The 9,368-nt window shown below is 40.8% G+C and overlaps 1 protein-coding gene across 1 annotated transcript in view; it reads right to left on the bottom strand.

The window, feature by feature from the left end:
• LOC109959816 (ELKS/Rab6-interacting/CAST family member 1-like) overlaps positions 1 to 9,368 on the bottom strand; it is a 132,836-nt gene that overhangs the window by 16,538 nt on the left and 106,930 nt on the right. The gene's annotated exons all lie outside the window — the stretch shown is intronic.

Raw genomic sequence — 9,368 nt, 5'->3', positions numbered from 1 at the left:
CTATGTGGTCGGGAATCAACAAGCTGCATCTCATCCACCCTGCCCATCTCATCAGCCACAGCTCTTGGAATTCTGTCCGTTTCCAGAGCAAATCTAAATAACAACGGTTTGCCCACAATCCCACAGGGCTCAAACATTGACCACCCACATGCACACAAACATTCACATGTCACAGATGCAAACATGTACAGTATATGAAAGAACAAACATATTCCCCCTTTGCCCGTTTTCCTCTGAATCTTGCTTTTTATATACATTGTGTTTTTTGCAATCAGGTAATAAAGTCAAGAGACTTTCAAAAAGATGCAACTTCAGTTTCTAGCTTACAATGTTCAAGAGAATAAATTGTGAATAAAAGTAAAGTAAGGGTAAAGGAAGCCCATATTTCCTAACACTTCCTCTAGTGTACTCCATCTCCCTAGCTACAGATAAGCACATATAAAGACATATACATACACAGACATACAATTATCCAGATACACTGGTGCAGAGGCATATTTCATTAGCATTTTTTGCATCTTGTTTTCACATTTTTCGTTCACTGTCTTTATTTACTCAGCACTCTCTCTTTCTCTCCAACACACACACACACACACACACACACACACAGATACAGTGGTGCAGTAAGGAATACAGAGATGAGAGAGGCTAAATCAAAACAGATTACATGTTTGGGCTGTGTGAAGACCTACAGATTCTTTGGTCAACCTCACTGACCACACTGTCAGTCTGCAAGTGTCCCATCATGCATCTGTACTGCACCAATCTTGTCAGGAGCAGTTGTGGTAGTTAAGACTTGGGTTAGTAGCTTGAGCTTCTGTACTGTAGTATGGCCACTGTCAGAACCTTTTTTGCAACCAAAAAAAGTTTCTGAAATGCATCAGTGTTTAATTCTTACTTGACACAAGAACTAAATAAGAGGACCCGTTTATCATAAGGAGAGGTGACACATACATTTAATCTATGTCTGCTTCAGCAGAACCCTGGTAATTTTTGGGGAATCCCAAGCGCTCCTTCTCTTAATCAGTGTTTTGACTCTGGAACCTTAAACCAACACAAGTGCTTGGACTTTGTTCTGCTATCAGACAGAACATTTCCTTTCTCCCCAGACTTGACACACTGGAACACTGTCATAGAATTTTTTTTAAATATAAACATTGGTATACACACACACACACACACACACACACACATCCTTGCAGTCCTCACTTACAGGGTCATGCATAAACTTACATTTATTTCCAGGAGACTTACCCTAACCTTAACCAGAACTGCTACTCGCCTAACCTTAATCCTTACCTTAACTTTAACCAGAGCCAACACTTGTTGTAACCTTACACTCTTACCCTGTCATTTTGGTAAAAATTGACAAATTATTCATGGGACCCAGCCTCTGGTCCCCACAAGTGACTTCTGGTCCCTGCACTGTTCTGTCCCCACAGGTATATATAAACAAACCCCCACCCCCACCCACACACACATGCAAACATACTCTATACAGAGAAGCTAATGGAACATTAGTCTTGTTAAAGCTAACTGTGCATCTAGTTTTATACCATATCTGAGAGTTTCCTGCTGCACATGGTGCTAATAAACCCCGGTGATAAAACAATATTTATTCCAGATGCACTCGCTTCATTCCGGGCCTCTCTATGGCGCTCCCTTCATCTCTGTCTAATACACATGCACACACTTAAAACACTCTGTGCTCCACCATCTCAGTCAGCAGACCTAAATACATGCTTAGGACAAGCACTTGTTGTGGCTCCTACACTTGTGATATTATCATTTAAAAACAGTTTAAAGTGCAGCCTCTTTTGCTAAATCTTTAGATAATTCTACTGTCAGAGGGCACTTAAAACACAGCAGGCTTTCAGCACAGCTGGCAGTTTGTCCTTACTATTAAAAATAACAAAGACAACAAAGCTGGCACTGTGAGGAGAAAAGGTTCCCAGTGGATTCACAGCCTTAGATCTGTAACTTTTCTTTTATGTCTTTACTTTCTGTAGGAATATAGAGAGCACAGCAGGATAAGGGAAGGTCTACAGTACTAAAGGTACACAAAGAATAAAAGCTTGTTATTGAGGTTGTATCTTTTGTACTTTCTGATTTTGGCAACATTTTTTGCCGTAGGACAGACACACACCAAGCCGATATGAAAGAACTAGCAGCGGCGTAGGCCCACTGCTGTGTCGCCTCATGTCGCCTTTCTCTGGACCAGTTGGGAAAGAAAAGTGGCACTTGAACACACTGCACAGACTACAGGCAATGGCCAACTGGCATGTACGTTCTGCATGTGTGTGAGAGACATAACTTACCCTACCAGCAGGTGGCAGTATCTGTATTTGCCATTCAGAAAGGGAAAGAAGAAGAGCTAGATAAAGCAGCACTCATTCTAAACAGCTGCTGTTTATAGCTGCTTCTAATTGAGAATATGTCTGATAGGAATTTGCAAATGGCACTGTTGTTGTCTGTCCTTGGTCTTTTGGTGTGGAAGAAGAAAGGAGGTTGTCGAGGCGAAAAAAGGACAAACCGCACTATATGGGAGAATAGCCTGAAGGAGCTTTCCTGAACTGTTCTTTTCTGGTATATTCATTCTCTAAGCTGAACAGCCAGTCAGTCACCCTCTTGCCAGCAAGGTCCAACTCTGATTCAAGATGGCGAATCAGCTGAAAAAATGCAGACAGGAACCAACTAGTGCCAACAGTGTGGGACACACCGGGAAGATGAACCCCAACTGACAGTCACCGACTGCCTGACGGTGGCCAATGGCCAACTGTCAGCTTGGTGTGTCACGGGCCTAAAATACAGGTATTTTTGCACTGCGCATCCTAGAGATTACTTGTCGATCTGTATGTGCAGAGGTGTGACACATTTGTGTCAAGATTTTAACAGCACTGGTGTCAGCTTGCATGCAGATCAAGAAAAGCACTGTACTGCTGGCACAGCTGGGTTCCCAAAAAAAGAGGGTTTCAATGGACAACAATGCCATGCTGCAGTGACATGCTGCATGGATGAATCACTTTAAATGTTTACAGAAAACTGACAAGAGGCTGAATAACATTTCAACCAGGTTGTAATGGTGGTGAGTAGTAAAACAGTCATGAATATATATGAACATTTGACAAGTTATTCAATATTTAACTAATTTCTATTTAGGTTTATAGCTCTTCTCCTATCTCACTCACTTTCAGCCTCTCTCACCATTTCTCTGTCTGCATCTCTCATCTCTTTTTCTTCATCATCCCTTGTCCTTTGTCATTTGTTCTATCGCTCTACTTCTTCTGTCTCTCTATTTGTAAAGAAGACGGGGGAATTCTTTCCATCGTTCAGCGGTCATGTACCATGATGTCATCGCTGTGGCGACAAGGCAGACAGTAAGCAGAAACACACAAATGCACCAGGCACCTGACCCCAATCCCAACACACACGCACACACATGTGGGGGCTCTGTCCTTCCTAAAACCACTTAAGGCCCCTCACTTTATCAGAAACACTAATGCCTGGTCTTAGATCACTCACATATTTCTACACACACCAAAGCAGCTTCCAGTGTGCTGCATTATCTCTTTCATGCTGTCACGCGTTACTGCAATCTACAGTGTATGTGCATTTGTGTGTTCAATTGATATCAGTATGTCTATATTATGACAGCATGTATTTCTGTAGGTGTCTATATGCTTATAAGGACGTACGTTGGGATATTTTCTGTATGTGTATGTTCACAGGTTGTCGCTGTGTACTCAAGGGTTATTTTTATGCATTTGTATGTGTAAAAGTGAAGTGTATGAATCTGTGTGTGTGTAAAACAGATTCAGTCCAGAGTGACTCTGGCCAGTCTCTGTCTAAGACAAACACAGAGCTATTTTAGAAATAATCCCCTCTCTGCTCTCTGTTTCCGACTGAATAAAGCAGCCCTCCGCTGTTTTCTGTGACAGTGTCTGCTCTGATTACACAGAAGGCCACTTCTAGGATGCCAGAGCTTACTCTCTAACCCCTGTAAGTGTGTGTGTGTCAGGCTCTACCTCCATTCTCTGATGGGAGGTTTTGCACTGCATCTTGTGCTTTAGAGAGCTCTATTCAAGAATTGTTGATTTTTTTTTGCTAACTAGGCCCTGAGGAAGGCTTTTCCAAAACCAAGTCAATCCTTGAGAAAATGAGTGAGTTTTGAAGCTAGTTAAATCAGCAGATTCATATGTGTTGACAGGGGATTCAGAACAATGTGGTAATTTTATCTGCTGAGTGCTGTGAGTTTGTTTGGTTTAAACAAAAGCAGACAGAATGACTCCAAAGAAAAACAAGCCATCACAAACTGAAATGATCCTTATTTACTGGACTTCACCAACTAAAATGCAGTATAAAAGTAAAATTTCCCCCAGTTTGATTTATTATTGAGCTTATTTTTTAGTTCTACTTTGTTAGTCTGTTAGGGTGACCCATTATGCTAGTTATTCATCTTGCTGCTCTAAAATGACAAATCATTACAAAAAACAGCCCCTCAGGAACTAGAGAAAGCAAATCGATGGATCCCCAACACAAGCAATCATGATTTAGGGGCTGGTATGCAGTTGCTAGGCTGGGAGAGATACCTTAAAACATCTGATCACAAAACAGGCATAACCTAAAAGCCAGACTCCCTGTACTGTGAGTGATCCCTCTGGATCACAAAGTCCCTCAGGATGATTGTTTGACAGAAAATATATAACTGGTCCCAACTGAAGGGGCATTTGAGATGCAGATAGATGTGTCTGAAAACATGACAGCAGTCGAGAGTTAGGGGTGGCCACTTGGATGCAAACTGAGGGTGGATCAGCCTCAGCTGGGTCACCTGGTGGAGATGGGCTACTATGTAAAAACACTGGGAACACCTGAGGACAATAAGGTCACGTAGAAAAGATCCGCAAGATGTGCCGTATACAAGCGCAGTGTGTGAGCAAGATATTTCACCTGTTAATAATAGCACAATAGTTGATTTTGGCTTTTACTTAAAATTTTAAAAAGCAAAGAACAAAGATGAAAAGGGAGAAAGATAATCTGTGATACTCTATTATAAGACACCTGGAAGAAAAACTGAGAAGAGAAGGGAGGAGAGATGAGAGGAATGAGAGACAGGAGAGCACAGCTGGTTCTCAGCGGTAGCTAATGCTGCCTGGAGACAGACACATACACACACAGACACATACACACACAATGTAAAATTAAATCCATTTCCAAAACCAAGTCACCCCCACCCCAGCTATAGGCCTTTGTTCCACTTTGCCCTCTGTTCTTAGTCACAGCTGGGTTCCCATCTCACACACACACTCAGTCACACACACCCTGGTTTACAACGTTACAAAAGTAAACACTGTAATGCATACTCATATCAGAACAAGTTTTATGAAGCATTTGTTGGTGCTGCCCTGCCATGTATGTAGCATCAAAGCACCAGGACAAAGTTTCCTTTTACTAAATTATAACAGTTATTAGAGAAAATGATCGACACCTACCACAGATGTTATGTGTATTCAGAACTTTAAAATTGTTCTTGATGGTGACATTAAACACATCAAAGGGATAATGGTACATAACGATAAAACTATTAGCAGTAACTGCGGTTAAGAATGCCCTCTAGGCTTTTATTCTGTGCCAAAAATGAAAATGTGTTTACTGATCTAGAAACTTTACTGTTTATTAAGACTGTAAAGCACTGAGACAGCTGGAAAAAACTGATGGGCGTACTGTCGGGCAGCAACCAGGCCCTGATTTGTTAGAAATTGTTTCATCTTAGACCAATGCTGCTTAGATTAAAGATGTCCATTGTAAAATGTAGACTAACACAGAGAACAGCAAGAATTTTGAAAAGATCTTTTTGAAAGCTGTGTGTGTCCTAAACTATAGAGGAAGTAGGACATTGGACATGAATGATTTAGTACAGAGAGAGATGGTGCGAGAGACCATTATAAAGAGTTGGGAAAAGTAAGAGAACATGAGAAAGCTGGTATTTGGGAAATAGGTTAAAGATGGTGCATAGGATAAGTGTGTGTGTGTGTTTGCGAGGGAGGGGGAAGAAAAACTCCCCTGAAGGAACTGTTGTATATCAGAGAGGCTTAAAGAAAGACAGTGAGAAGGCTTACACACACACACACACACACACACACACACACACACACATACACACTCACACACGCACAGAAAGAAATAGCACTGACAGGCAAGGGAATAAAATAACTGGAGGATTTGGAGGGAAAACAAATCAAAGCGACATGAAGGGGGAGAAGAATTGAGAGAGGGGTGGAAGAAGTAGTGAGAGAGGAAGGTAGAGAAACAAAGGCAGTAAGAGGGGGAGAGAGAGCGATTGAAAGAAGGGGGGCAGGTGGGACTGGTGCATGACAGAATGAGGATCTGTTCTTGACACATTTCTTCTTTTTCTTACTCCCTTTTTTCTCTTAAAAATGCTCTGTTCTCTCGCACCCTCACCTCCTTCTCTATGTATGTCCTTCAGACACACACACACCTTGAAAAATACACACTGTGACTAATAAGAAAGGTGTAAAAATGCATTATCCATGGACCGTGGGGGTTTGCTCTTTCCACGGGACCACACACACACACACACACAGTGAGCAGTGTGACTAAAGATGCAGCTTTGTCTTCACTGGGTTCTGCCTACAGTCCAGCACAGACTCACTCCTGTACCACTAACCAGTCACAGTACAGGACACCTGCAACTCCAAAATGCAAGGATGGCCAGTGAATTAAGGTGAATCGAACGCAACTTCACACCTTCTAAAGACAGTAAAGTAAATCAATCACTGTGCTTTAGCCAAAGTTTGTTGTATGTGGACCTCTGAGCTTCACCCCATGAAAAGGGCACGGCTGGCATTCAGTAAGATGAGTTATAATGGTTTTAAAAGGCTATAGTGTATGGTGATCCTGCCTAATTCTTTCAATATCCATGACACAACACATATTAGATGGCTGATTTCAGGCAGCCATTGGTTTCCATTTACTTTCAATGAACAGTGAACAACAATAAACAAATATGCCTGTATTTATTTTGTCAAGGGCTGGGATATAATGCAATGCAGACTTTGATTCTGCCCTCTACAACAGCAAACTGCCACAAATAATGATTTTCATATTGCACACCATTAAATGGTAAACAGTAGCTGCCTGGAAGTTAGAAAAAATATATCCAAAAGCTGAAACTCCATAGCATGAATGATTAAAAAGATATACTATCACTTTAAAAAGTGTGGTATTGTCCTTTAAGTTTATCCATCACAGAATGTAACTACATAGATCAGCAAAAACTGCTTTCCTGATTCTGCCTTGTTGCAATACAGTACTTCACAAGATAAAATGTACATTCACACAGTACAGCAGCAATAATAACCATGGATTTGCAAAAGACTATAAAATGACTTTCATTATCTTCAGCAGCTGAGTGTGTAATTTTAGAAGCAATATAAAGTCCAATATAATAATCTTCATTACCAGATTTTGGCAACAACATATCTCTTTCTATTTCTATTGTTTTATTAAATTTATCTTCTATGTTGGTGTGCTCAGTTTCTTCCTTCACAGTGCGTATCTGCTGACTACAATTCCTCACAGTGAGCCAACTTTCCCATTAAGCAGGATGAAGTCTAAAAATGGAAACACTCTTTAAATAGTAGGTGTCCGCTCAATTATAACTGTGACTGCTGATGTCAGACATTTGATTGTCTCCTTCTCGCTCCATCTGATGTTTTTCATGTTCTGTATATCAGTCTTTCTTTTCAGAGTATGTTAAACAAGTCCATCACTGTCATCTCATCACTAGTCTGTATTGTTCTCCTATATTCTCCTCCTCTATTGTTCCAGAATAGAAATTAAATTATTTTGAACTCGTAACATACAATCTAAGACTTGTGTTTTGTTTTTCTACTTTTTAATATGTTTTTTCCTCCTCATCACTCATTCTTCAATTGCTAATGATCGGATTAAACGGCCTGGTACGCACAGCCTGTAATCAGCTGAAGAAAATAGTTAAGGTTAGGTTTTGCCATATCCTTTTTTCCTTTATCTGTTCTTTCTCTCCACTTGTTTCTTTAAGTTCTGATGTGTTTGGTTGTCCTTTATCTTTCCTTTTACTCTTCTTCTGGGCTCCTTGTGCTTCTTTTAAATCCCAGTTTCCCTCTTCTAATTTAGCAGAATTCAGTCTACAACTTTGGCGTGAGAGCTCTGAAATACATATACAGATGCACTGACTCATAATTAAGAGACTGTTAGATCTTTTCTTGTAATTAATTTGTTAAAACCTGAAGACTGGTAGGCACGTTCTGCAGTGTTCCACCCCCTGCATTATCTCACAATTATGAGAAATAGATATGAATTATGAGATCCTGACCTAGTAGTTTAAAATCTGTTTTTTCATAATTATCAGATAAGATCCTCTAATTCCTTTGCTTTGGTGAATGCAGTGAGCTTCCATACGCCTCCCTCAAGAAAAACATTTCTAGGAATCAGCTTGTTGCTTTTTGGCAGTGTTAGCAGAAGTCTTACAACACATCCTGTGACTTTAGGGGGTGCTGCTGCATGGACGGTACTTAGTTTAAGTTGTTGCTAATTCAGTCTTAAAGCCAGTGAAACAAAGGCCAACGACCTGTCAGTATTTCAATGCTGCATGTTGTTCAATTATGACCTTCTGATGATGCCTGATTTTTTTTTTGTGTGTGTGTGTTATTCAGTCTTTAATGTGAACAAGAGGAGTCCCAGTTACCTGCTAATTACTGTACACAATGTACACATTGTTTGACTGCCTGGTGCAGGTCAACAGAAGAACAGTGTCATGTTCTGACACTGGTCATCAAACTGTGAACTTACTCTGTCAGGTGGTTGAACAATGTAGCATCTGAATACTGTCATCTCAGTCGCCTTTCCTTCATCCATCAGACTGAACAACATTAACAACTACTACTTAAACAAGGTACCATCCATGTGGTTAAAGGCCCCTGCGGTCACATTTTCCACTGGTCACAGAATGTTGTGTAACAACACATCCCGGACCCCGTACAGACTGGAAACGGAAACAGCTACTCTGGCGACACCAAAGGCTAAACATCTGCCTCCTGGCATCTTTAAAAGCTCATTAAACTAACACTTTATATCTTATTTGTGTAAAAATTTAAACGCGCCCTGTTCTGCCAGTAACTCTCCGAAGCCCAGAAGCAGTCGAGCACATGAACTCCTGTGGAACAGGTAATTGTCATTTTACACCTGTGTCTTGTACAGGATGCTAAAAAAAGCTAACATGTTACTCAGTGAGCTTCAGAATAGCTTCTCCATGGATTCTGTTTCGCCGTTTCCAGCCTTTGTGCTAGATTGGCTGCCAAATGAAAAGG

This window comes from Monopterus albus, unplaced genomic scaffold, assembly GCF_001952655.1.
Source record: "Monopterus albus unplaced genomic scaffold, M_albus_1.0 scaffold41.1, whole genome shotgun sequence".
NCBI lineage: Eukaryota > Metazoa > Chordata > Actinopteri > Synbranchiformes > Synbranchidae > Monopterus > Monopterus albus.
Note: the sequence above shows the minus strand (reverse complement) of the source record. Positions and strands in the feature narration are given on the sequence as shown.